Consider the following 12682-nt stretch of genomic DNA (forward strand, 5'->3'; position numbering starts at 1 on the left):
AAAGACCACTCACGTGAATGGTGTGCTCTTGTTTATCTCTTCTCAACTCTTCATTCAGTGACATCTCGTGGGTAGCCTGAAATTGGCCACAGTAGGAGTATTTACACCATGGCAATTGGCAAAGGCTATACATCAAGTCTCTTCCCTCCAGAGAGCTGGTTGTTAAGCATTTACTGGCACACCACTGCCTGAAGGGAAAAGGAAGTGTCCAGAGTGAGTTTCATTTAAGTTGGGGACAGTGAGAGCAAGGAGTCACCAGAGGTGGCAGTGGAGATGATGGAGACAGATGGAACTCTGATTAAGTAGGGCTCTCAGGGGATGGTGGATTGGGCTCCGGAGCCTGGGTATTGAGAGGGGCTATCGTCTACCAACATGGCAGAAGTTCCTTTTAAATATATAGCAAAATAATGAGACCTTTTCAGTCATACACTCAAAGTGACTATTTGGCCCTCCGTTTAGTCTACTTCCCTTTACAGAGTTCGCTTTTGAGCATTTAAAAATTTGCCTTAAGTGTGCTGCCATACTGCCACTTCAGTGGAGCAGACCGTCAGCCTATTTATCTCATGTAATCTCTCTTCCTAGGCAAATTGCTGGACAGGAAAGTATTTTGTGTGATAGTTTCCCCTCAGGGTAGTTGTGGGAGGCTAGACTGCTTCAATATGAACACTTTCCATGGAATATCTGGAGATCCAATTCAAATGCCATCACTAAATAGGTTAAGTAAACACCTAGAACCAATTGTAAGAAGGAACTTCGTATTTCTAATATTTTTAAGCCCTTCTTCTGATATTTTTTTAAAAATACATTTATTTTATTTATTTTTTTGGCTGTGTTGGGTCTTTGTTGCTGTGCGCGGGCTTTCCTCTAGTTGCAGTGAGTGGGGGCTACTCTTCGTTGTGGTGCGTGGGCTTCTCACTGCGGTGGCTTCTCTTGTTGTGGAGCATGGGCTCTAGGTGCGTGGGCTTCAGTAGTTGTGGCTCGCGGGCTCAGCAGTTGTGGCTTGCAGACTCTAGAGCGCAGGCTCATTAGTTGTGGCGCACGGGCTTAGTTGCTCCATGGCATGTGGGATCTTCCCGGACCAGGGATTGAACTCGTGTCCCCTGCATTGGCAGGTGGATTCTTAACCACCGAGCCACCACGGAAGTCCCTTGATTTGTGGTAAACATACAATGCTCACATTCTTTAAAAATATTATTCGAGGTTCAAATGAAGCATAATCTCTCTGTGTACATATATGTGTATATGTATGTACACACACACACAAGAAAACAATAGAACAAATACTGTATTGTTTTTAAACTATGTGAACCTCCTCCTTTCCTCCATCTTCTGATTTTGCTGCTCTCCTCTGGGGAGAGTATACTGCCTCCCAGTTGAGAGTTGTAGGATTTAGCATACAAGGAGGTCAGACAGGCCCAAGGTGAAACAAAAGCTAAGGAATCCCAATAACTGAAACCCTATATCACTAGTTAGTTACATCATAAAATTTTACCTTATATTCTTGTGCACTGATCGATTTTCTACTTTTTCCACTCAGAATGCTTTTGCATGATACTTCCCAGATTTCATAATCAGCCCTATAATTGTCCTTCCTAGTGACCATTTAATATTCCATTGTGTTAATAGAGCACAGTCTGCCTAAACCATTTCCTCACACTTGGGTACTTGGGCACTTTCCAGTGATTCATTTTCATATACGACAGGACCAGAAACATCTTTTTACAAATATGTTTGTTTTCTTGGAATGATTCCTGGGGACATTTTTCCCCAAGAGGCTCTACCAGGTCAAAGAGTAGGATAACTACTAAGACTGGTCACATATTGCAAAATTGCTCTTTAAGACTTTTTTTTTCAGTTTATGGTGCCGCCAGCAAAGTTTAGTGTGCCTGCTTCCCCACAGCCCTGCCAACAAACAATTTTGTCATTTTTAATCATTTCTCCTGTGGCTCTCCTGATTGCAGCACAATCCCATGTAGCTAAGGAGATGGGATCAGGAAATAATCTTCCCCTAATTAAAGCCTGGTGCAGTAATACAGGGGAGGATTTAATATATATCATAAAGTGTTAAGAAACTAAGGAAGACTTTATCATTCAGGTACAAAATGAAAAAAAAAATGTCGGGATACGGTCGCCCTTTTAGAGGGTTAGAGATAAACAGAACAAATAAGACGACACCAAAGGGAAAATGATGACACATGCTGTAAAACAAAATGAGAATGTAAATATTCTTGCTGTTAATTTCAGATCTTTATGAAGTAAAAGAATTGCCAGAATGACTAAATTTTGGAAAGAAACCTGTAGCGTAAGCTTTGTTTTTGTTATTGCTGTTAAATTAAACACAATATGTGGGATATTGTCTTTCTACTTGGCTTGGGATCTGTTTTCTCTCTCAATAGCCATAATCCAAACTAAAAGCAATGAATATGCTGTTGAATTGGCTTTTGCATTTTTAAGAGTGCTCATTATTTATACAGTGGTCCCCAAAGGCTGTATGTGGATATCTCTGGCATCCGTAACAAACAATGCACATATACAGCACATTCCTTTAAGAGGACAACTGTATTTATACTTTATTATTTTTGGATATTTAAAACTGATTTCCTCTAAAGGGACAAGACTTGTGTTTTTAGGTTTCGTGGAGGATCTTCTCAAAGGAAGCAACTGGAATCAATGTAGCCACCAGATTATTTCACAAACTAACTTCATATCCCTTGAGAAGGCTGCCTGTGTCGTGTTCCACCTCCCTAGCTGCTTAGTCAAGATTTAACTGCTGTAATCTCAGCTCTGTCATCACTGTTGATTACTGAGAAGTTATCCATTATTTTTAGGGCTTGTTTAGCACGCTGAGATTTCCTAACCCACACTTCTACTGCCTGACTGGAATCTCCATCTTTGAAGCAAAGAGCCTGTGTCTACAAAAGCAAAGCGAGGTGTGTTATTGAGGCCAGTTCCAGATGACCCAGGCCAAGAGAAGAGCTTCTGCCTGAGAGAGAGGGATTTATTTCTCTTCGGATGGAATTAAATTCCATTACCGTTTTTCTTTCTGAAAACTTATTTTTCTCTCTTTTAGCTTGCTCAGCATCCCTAATGCTTTTGATACACTCTTCCCTTTTGGAAACTGTCCCTTCTTGGTATCTCTGACCTCTTCCTCTGGTTCTCCTACTCTCCAGTGCCTTCTTTTATTTTATTATTTTTCACATCTTTATTGGAGTAGAATTGCTTTACAATGGTGTGTCCGTTTCTGCTTTATAACAAAGTGAATCAGTTATACATATACATATGTTCCCATATCTCTTCCCTCTTGCGTCTTCCTCCAGTGCCTTCTTAATCTGGAATCTTCTGCAGCTCTTCTTCCTCTTCCCACTTTCCTGGTGATGGTGTGTGTGCCAACACTCAGGCCTTCTTCTCAGCGTGTATTCCTCAGAGAGCTCACCCTGCTCAAGCTTCTTCTGCTACTGCTGGACGGAGACTCTTAAAGGTGGTGGCATTTTCCGCCGCATTCTTTTCCCCCAAGCCCCAGTCCCATATCTCCTCAGAGTTGTCCACAAGATATTTCCATTGTACACCCCCTGGTTGTTGCCTCCCATCCGGCAGGTTCAAGAAATCGTCTTCCTTCCCAGTGTGTTCAGCTCAGCTAGTTCTTTCATCTTTAACTTTCCTCTCAAGTCACCCAGACCTGCCTCATGCATCTTTGACTGGTCTGTCTCCCTACCCCCAAATCCAGGCACCAAGTTGTGCTTGGATTTACTTCAGAATGCCTCTCCCTTTAGTCTCGCCATCTGGGTTCCATTTGCCACCCTTGCTTCCAGCCCCCGTTACTTCACAGCCTTGGGGCCCCACGTCTGTCTCTTCCCCACACCCCTCTGCCCTGTCTGTCCCTCTCGGGCTTCCTCAAACATTAGGGCAGCTGCTCCCTTGCTTGAGTATCCCCAGTGCCTCCTCACGTCCTACTCCATTCAGACTGCACCTGGCTCTGTGTCTTTCCTAGTCTTTTAAACCTGGTTCCAAGAAGTGAATTCTATTTCTCGCTAACCTCCAACACGAGCCATTCCTGTGGGTCTGATTTCTTTGTTTTATGTACATGCAATAGTGTCTTGTACTGGGTTGCAAGAGCTGATGGTAAATTTCCAGGAAGTTTGTGAGCCAGTTGCTAAATTCAGCCATTATTAAAAAGTAACTTACATATTCTTAAATAAAGTATGTTTAAAAAGTTAATACTTAAAACTCTTAAGTCCCTAATTATTTTACTATTATCTGCGCTCTTGAGACTACTTATGTCTATTGTACACTGGAAACACTATATGATGGTGAGCTAATGCATATCTCTTCCCAACTCCACATTCAGTAACATCATGCTGGTAGCTTGAAAACAACCATGTTTGGAGTAGTTATACCAAGGAAATTGGTAAATGCTACAGATAAGGGTTTGTTTGTTTGTTTTCCCCGAGAGAGGGAAGTTGAATATTTACCAGCATGCCACTGTGTACATACCTTCTGTATTCCTCTACCTGGGATTTTTCTGTTTTTACCCCTTATCTGTCATGTTTTCACTTTTTCCTGAAATAGAGAATCTTTACTGATCTATGAACATCCAGTTAAATCTCTCCCTCTCCATGACACTTCCCCTAACAATACTCACTATCATTGATTTCTTGTCCATCCAAGCCCTACATCTTTTATGTTGTGAACCATACAACCTAGAACTTAATAGTATGTTTTTCATTAATTACTTTTAACTCATTGATTCAATCACTTGTTACTTCATGATGTTCCTTTAGAGCCTAGTGTGTGCTGTGCCCCACACTAGTTGTAGTTCTGGCCTGAATCATTCATTATTATTTCATAATTTGTCTTGTCTCCACTAATAGCTTCATACATCTTAGATGTCATCAACCACTTCACTTCCACATCCTTTTTGATCCCAGCACAAAGTTGAGGCTCAGCCTAGATCTGTAAATTGATATAACACTCTATAATTATTAGATGTTCAAGGAATATCAATAGCAACTATTGCTGAATTTCAGGGGAAAAAAACAAATTTGTTCAAGTTGTTCAAATTTTTGTCTCCCCTGGAAGAAATGGACAAATTCTTAGAAAAGCACAACCTTCTGAAACTGAACCAGGAAGAAAGACAAATTATAAACAGACCAATCACAAGCACTGAAGTTGAAACTGTGATTAAAAATCTTCCAAAAAACAAAAGCTCAGGACCAGTTGGCTTCACAGGGAAATTCTATCAAACATTTAGAGAAGAGCTAACAACTATCCTTCTCAAACTCCTCCAAAATATGGCAGAGGAAGGAAGACTCCTAAACTCATTCTATGAGGCCACCATCACCCTGATACCAAAACCAGAAAAAGATGTCACAAAAAAAGAAAACTACAGGCCAATACCACTGATGAACATAGATGCAAAAATCCTCAACAAAATACTAGCAAACAGAATCCAATAGCACATTAAAAGGATCATTAAACATGATCAAGTGGGGTTTATCCCAGGAATGCAAAGATTCATCCATATACGCAAATCAATCAATGTGATACACCATATTAACAAATTGAAGGAGAAAAAGCATATGATCATCTCAATAGATGCAGAAAAGATTTTGACAAAATTCAACACCCATTTATGATAAAAACTCTCTAGAAAGTAGGCATAGAGGGAACTTACCTCAACATAATAAAGGCCATATATAACAAACCCACAGCCAACATCGTTCTCAATGGTGAAAACCTGAAACCATTTCCACTAAGATCAGGAACAAAACAAGGTTACCCACTCTCACCACTATTATTCAACATAGTTTTGGAAGTTTTAGCCACAGCAATCAGAGAAGAAAAAGAAATAAAAGGAATACAAATCAGAAAAGAAGAAGTAAAATTGTCACTGTTTGCAGATGACATGATACAATACATAGAGAATCCTAAAGATGCTACCAGAAAATTACTAGAGCTAATCAATAAATTTGGTAAAGTATCAGGATACAAAATTAATGCATAGAAAGCTCTTGCATTCCTATACACTAATGATGAAAAATCTGAAAGAGAAATAAAGGAAACACTCCCATTTACCACTGCAACAAGAAGAATAAAATACCTAGGAATAAACCTACCTAAGGAGACAAAAGACCTGTATGCAGAAAACTATAAGACACTGATGAAAGAAATTAAAGATGATACAAGCAGATGGAGAGATAATACCATGTTCTTGGATTGGAAGAATCAACATTGTGAAAATGACTCTACTACCCAAAGCAATCTACAGATTCAATGCAATCCCTATCAAACTACCAATGGCATTTTTCACAGAACGAGAACAAAAAATTTCACAATTTGTGTGGAAATACAAAAGACCCTGAATAGCCACAGCAATCTTGAGAAAAAAAAATGGAGCTGGAGGAATGAGGCTCCCTGACTTCAGACTATACTACACAGCTACAGTAATCAAGACAGTATGGTACTGGCACAAAAACAGATATATAGATCAATGGAACAGGATAGAAAGCCCAGAGATAAAGCCACACACATACGGTCACCTTATCTTTGATAAAAGAGGCAAGAATATACAATGGAGAAAAGACAGCCTCTTCAATAAGTAGTGTTGGGAACACTGGACAGCTACATGTAAAAGAATGAAATTAGAACACTCCCTAACACCATACACAAAAATAATCTCAAAATGGATTAAAGACCTAAATGTAAGGCCAGACACCATAAAACTCTTAGAGGAAAACATAGGCAGAACACTCTATGACATAAATCACAGCAAGATCCTTTTTGACCCACCTCCTAGAGAAATGGAAATAAAAACAAAAATAAACAAATCGGACCTAATGAAACTTAAAAGCTTTTGCACGGCAAAGGAAACCATAAACAAGATGAAAAAGACAACCCTCAGAATGGGAGAAAATATTTGTAAACAAAGCAGCTGAAAAAGGATTAATCTCCAAAATATTCAAGCAGCTCATGCAGCTCAATATCAAAAAAATAAACAACCCAATCCCCAAATGGGCAGAAGACCTAAACAGACATTTCTCCAAAGAAAATATACAGTTTGCCAAGAAACACATGAAAGGATGCTCAACATCACTAATTATTATAGAAATGCAACTCAAAACTACAATGAGGTATCACCTCACACCAGTCAGAATGGTCATCATCAAAAAATCTGCAAACAATAAATCCTGGAGAGGGTGTGGAGAAAAGGGAACCCTTTTGCACTGTTGGTGAGAATGTAAATTGATACCACCACTATGGAAAACAGTGTGGAGGTTCCTTAAAAAACTAAAAATACTGGCTTCCCTAGTGGAGCAGTGGTTGAGAGTCCACCTGCCGATGCAGGGGACTCGGGTACGTGCCCCGGTCAGGGACGATCCCACATGCTGTGGAGCGGCTAGGCCCGTGAGCCATGGCCGCTGAGCCTGCACGTCCAGAGCCTGTGCTTTGCAACGGGAGAGGCCACAACAGTGAGAGGTTTGCGTACCACAAACAAACAAAACAAAACAATACAAAACAAAACCAGGACATATACCCTTGTTTTCACAGGGTATATGTCCAGTAGTGGGATTGACCCAGCAATCCCACTACTGGGCATATACCCTGTGAAAACCATAATTCAAAAATAGTCATGTACCACAATGTTCATTGTGGCTCTATTTACAATAGCCAGGACATGGAAGCCACCTAAGTCTCTATCAACAGATGAATGGATAAAGAAGATGTGACACATATATACAATTGAATATTACTCAGCCATAAAAAGAAACAAAATTGAGTTATTTGTAGTGAGGTGGATGGACCTAGAGACTATCATATAGAGTGGAATAAGTCAGAAAGAGAAAAGCAAATACCATATGCTAACACATATATAGAGAATCTAAAAAAAAAGTTTTAAAAAAAGAAAGGTTCTGAAGAACCTAGCGACAGGACAGGAATGAAGACACAGACATAGAGAATGGACTTGAGGACACGGGGAGGAGGAAGGTTAAGCTGGGACGAAGTGAGAGAGTGGCATGGACATACATGTACTACCAAACGTAAATCAGATAGCTAGTGTGAAGCAGCCGCATAGCACAGGGAGGTCAGCTCGGTGCTTTGTGCCCACCTAGAGGGGTGGGATAGGGAGGGTGGGAGGGAGATGCAAGAGGGAAGAGATATGGGAACATATGTATACATATAGCTGATTCACTTTGTTATACAGCCAAAACTAACACACCATTGTAAAGCAATTATACTCCAAGAAAGATGTTTAAAAAAAAAAAAATCATCTTTTGTCTCAAGTGCTGAAGGTTCCAGCCCCAAATGTAGCACCAGGGTGAGGGGGAGAGTGTAGGAGGCTTGGGAGACTTCAGGTTAGTGCCATGTGGTCATGGTCACATCACTTGTCAGCTCCATTCTTCAGACTCTGTACCCAGGTGATATGATTTATCCTGCTTACCTACCTATGTGGTTGTTGTGAAGACCCAAAGAGAAAAAGATATAAAAGTGCTTTATAAAGTGTTTTTCTAATGTACAGACCAAGAATGCTAAGAACCCATCGCTTTACCATATTCCTTCCTCCAGGCATCTGTAAGCAAGAATAAAAGGACTAATCTATATGTTCCTGATTGCATACAGTTTTTTCCTCCTTTCTTTCCTAAAATAAGAAGACAGAGATGCTGGGGTTGATATCCAAAATGGGATTAGAAAAAGCAAGAGCACGGGCACGTTCTCGTTATTGGCATTGAGTATTCATAGCACTGTCTCCAAAGGCTGGTTGTGTCATAAAACATCCCTCCATAAAGACATAAAAAAGCTTATTTTTGATGCTTTCAACCATCCTGTGTGGTGAATAGAGCAGATATTTATTATTACTATTGTTGCTGACCCTTTCAAGTCAGTCTCCAGCAAGGGTCCTCCTGTCCTGTGTCATTCAAGCCAACAGATGAGCCAGTAGAATGAGACCAAGTTTGGTTCAGAAGCAAAGGAAAGCTTTATTCTTTGATCAAAGAATGGAAAGGTGGGAGCTAGTGCTCTAGAGCAGGGATCCCCGATCTTTTTGTCACCAGGGACCAGTTTCATGGAAGACAATCTTTCCACGGACATGGGTTGGGGGGGTTGGGAGGTATGGTTCAGGCAGTAATGGGAGCGATGGGGAGCGATGGGGAGCGGCAGGTGAAGTTCCGTTCGCTCGCCGCTCACCTGCTGTGCTGCCCGGTTCCTAACAGGCCACGGACCACTGGCAGCCCACGGCCCAGGGGTTGGGTCCTCCAGCTCTAGAGCACATGCTCTCTGGACAGGCCGTGGACCGGGCTACTTTTTAGGGTTCCAGTCAGGAGCGTGGGGCGGGATTCTCAAGCATCAGGAGCAGGCGTGCTGCTCTGCGCTCCAGATGGCAGCGCCAGATGCAGAATCTCTGCACACGGCCCGCTAAGCTGAAGTATCGGGCGGGGCCATTTTGTACCAGGAATCCCGGTCTGAAGGGCCAGGGGCCAGGCGTCTGCACGTGGTACCCTATGACACTGGACTCAGCACAAGGGGAAAAAACAAATGTTAGACTTTATTTTATTACACAGATTCTCTCTTTATTTCCTGGGAATTGTTCATGGGCTTCGCTGGTGACATTATTATTCCTATTTATGGGCAGGAAAATAGAGGCTAAGGTTCAGGGACATCCTCAGAGTCACATGGTCACTCAGTGGCCGATCCAAGTTGAAAAGCAGGATTCCTGTGTCTAAGACCAGCATGAATCTATAGCACCCGGTGTCTCCTCTATGCTGTCCCACAGCATCACTCAGCTCTGCACCTCTTTCCGAAGATTTATGCCCCACTTCTCTATGGTACCCAAGGGAAAGGACGTGTCCCAGGTGTCAGGGGGTTTTATTTGAAGCAGGTCACCTTGGGCATCTCAAACAACCTCTTTGTGCCCTAGAGGCTGACGCATCTGTCAAAGGCAATGGCTGTACTCTTGTACCCACCTCACCGGGCTTTGAGAATATGAAAGGAGATCATAGATGTGATAGTCCTTTGAAAATTAAATTGCCAGAGGAAGGCAGGCCATCGTCAAAAATAACAATGGCTCTGTTTAAAGTGGCTTCTGAAGAAGTTGGTGAATGAAACGATCCATTTGCACGCATTTGGCTCTGTTTCTCCTTGGTTTTCCCTCATTTTCCTGATTGCATCCTCCATGCAGAGGGCACCGAGGCATCCATACAATTGTCTCCTCTCTTCTAAACAGAGTCTCTAAGAGTTGTGGCAATTAGGAGACCTTTCCATCACTGGGCAAAAGAGATCAGCCATAAGTTGATAACTTTGTAGAACTATTAAGTCCAGCCCCATCTGTCCCTCTCTGCCTCTTTCTGACATCAAAAAGACATCAACTTGTCCCTGAAGTTCCCACAGAGTCAGAAGTGCCGGCTCTCTGGGGTTATGTGACTGTCATGGTCCCTCACCCGAGAGTCTGAAAGTAGGGATGAGTAGAGACATGAGGCCAAAGAGACTCTGGGGCTCTGGAGGGCCCATTCACATCCACCGAAGTATTCGTGTTACTCTTTTGAGAATAGGAGCAAATCAGACTGAGGCCAAGTATTTGATTTTGTCTCAGTAATAGGTTTATGAGATGGCGATAGGTTTTTCCTTGGTTTTTGTTTGTTGTGTTTTGCTTTTGCAAACAGCTAACGTTCCTTGCATTTTCGTGGGCAGGGCCTCCTCCCAGTTCTTCCTCTACAGTTAAGCCATCCGCTCCCCTTCAGGGGGAGGTTGGAAAAGAATCAGAATTGTTATGTCAGGGGGCAAAGAGAAACAAGTTTCTGACATCCAAACAGGATTTTGCAGCAAGACAATAGTCTTGAAAACCGGGCTTTGTAGAGAGGGAGAGGACTTTCAAAATTCCTGAACATATCAAGAACCCAGGCTGGAGGACGCATATCCTGAAAATTTTCTATAATTACTGAAGAGGTAGACTTCAGCCAGTGACAACTAGACTTTGAGGCTCCCTGTTTCAGGGTAGGGGAAAGATATGATACACAGAAGGAAGAGCTTGAGCCTACCCTGCTTGGACCTGGAACTGTGACTGCAGAGAAGAATCGAGAAGGAAGAAGGCTGGGTTCGGTATCAGGGATCTTGCTCACACACCTTTATTCCATGGGGCTACCAGAAACATCCAGATAGGCATGGTTAGCCCCAAACCTCAAGGCTAGTGGCATGCTTCCCTGGGTGTATTAAAGGGAGGCTCAGACTTCCGGGAGAAACCCTGCCCTTGGCCACTTCCAAACGGCACGGAAGGACTGGTGAAGGGCTGACCATAGCAGGGCAAGCAAAAGACCAAACCCCAGTCTAATATCCCCTCTCACAGTCGCAACCCCAGAGTCAATGGGGACTACTGGGTAAATGAGTGAAATACAGTTTAGGACACTGGGAGGAGACTGTTTCACAAGCTGCCCTGGCTCTAGCCTGAGGAAGACACCAACTCAATGGGTCAGAGGAAGAAGCAGCGATTGGCGCTCCGCAGCTGTCATCAGCTGCAGTGTGGAAGGGACCAGAAGAAATGCCTGGATGCCCTTGGAGGGGCAGGCGAAGCTAGGTGTGATATCTGGCTCTGGGAGCTTTCCATTAGGGAGGCTCAGAGATGCCAGGTCTCTTCAGAGTCATGAAAACTCCACCTCTCCTGTAAACATTTAGCTGCCATATAGGAAAGTAACAGAGCAACAGGTGAGGAAATCTGAGCTGTCCTAAAGAGACTGTTAAGACCAGCCTTATAGGGAATTGAACTTTGAATAAACTGACTCAATGTTTACATGGAACGGAGACCGTTTAAATTGGAAAGGTCTGATCTGTTGTTAATTGAGCAGGGTGTGGGCTCATGAGGAATATCAGATGAAGTGATAAAGAAAATAAAGAATCTTTTCTTTGAGGCTTTGAGTTGTAATGTGAGTAAAGGCATGGCCTCAATATAATATTTGCATTCTGTGCCCCCTTTCCTCTAGCAAATATTTCTGAGATCCCACCCTCCTGCAAGCTTCTCTGAACACTGGCAACTGCCTGGCTGCAGTTTCTTCTATTCATGGTTAGTGCTGTCCCAGGCTAAGGTGAAGAAATTGGCGGGTTACTGTGTTCTAGTTGAGGTTTTCATTTTCTCCTAGCTGGCAAAGGTTAGCTAGGGTGCCTGAAATCCTCCCTATTAGGGTCACATATCCCCTTGGGGTGGAAGAGAGGAGGAACCTTTAATACTCCTTCACCTCATCCTGCCTTAGGCTCACAGGAAGCCCCGTGAGCATTTCCTTCTGCTCCCCTTTTACCAGCGTCTCCTTGGTGTGCTTGGTTAGGACTCAGGAGATCTGAATGTTCATCTTTTACCAGTTGAAGACATTCTTCTGCCTTGAGGATCCCTGAGATGACTGCTTCCTTTACCTCCTGTTTCTTGCACTTCTTTTCCTGCTTGGCACTTCCTGTTCCCCCTCAGCACTTCCTGTTCCGCCTCATCATTTCCTGTTTCCCCTCAGCACTTCCTGTTCCCCATAGCATTTCCTGTTCCCCCTCAGAACTTCCTGTTCCCCTCAGCACTTCCTGTTCCCCCTCATCACTTCCTTTTCCCCCTCAGCACTTCCTGTTTCCCCTCAGTACTTCCTCTGGGCAGGTCCACCACTCTCTTCTGTCCCACTCCACACAGCTGGGTGGGTGGTTGAACAAGGGCCCCTTCTTGGGC

At 42.9% G+C, this 12682-nt stretch overlaps 1 protein-coding gene across 1 annotated transcript in view; it reads left to right on the plus strand.

Annotated features, from left to right (window-relative positions):
* Nucleotides 1-12682, plus strand: part of KCNE2 (potassium voltage-gated channel subfamily E regulatory subunit 2) — a 171419-nt gene that overhangs the window by 81265 nt on the left and 77472 nt on the right. The window lies entirely within an intron of this gene.

This window comes from Kogia breviceps, chromosome 5 (assembly GCF_026419965.1).
Source record: "Kogia breviceps isolate mKogBre1 chromosome 5, mKogBre1 haplotype 1, whole genome shotgun sequence".
Lineage (NCBI taxonomy): Eukaryota > Metazoa > Chordata > Mammalia > Artiodactyla > Physeteridae > Kogia > Kogia breviceps.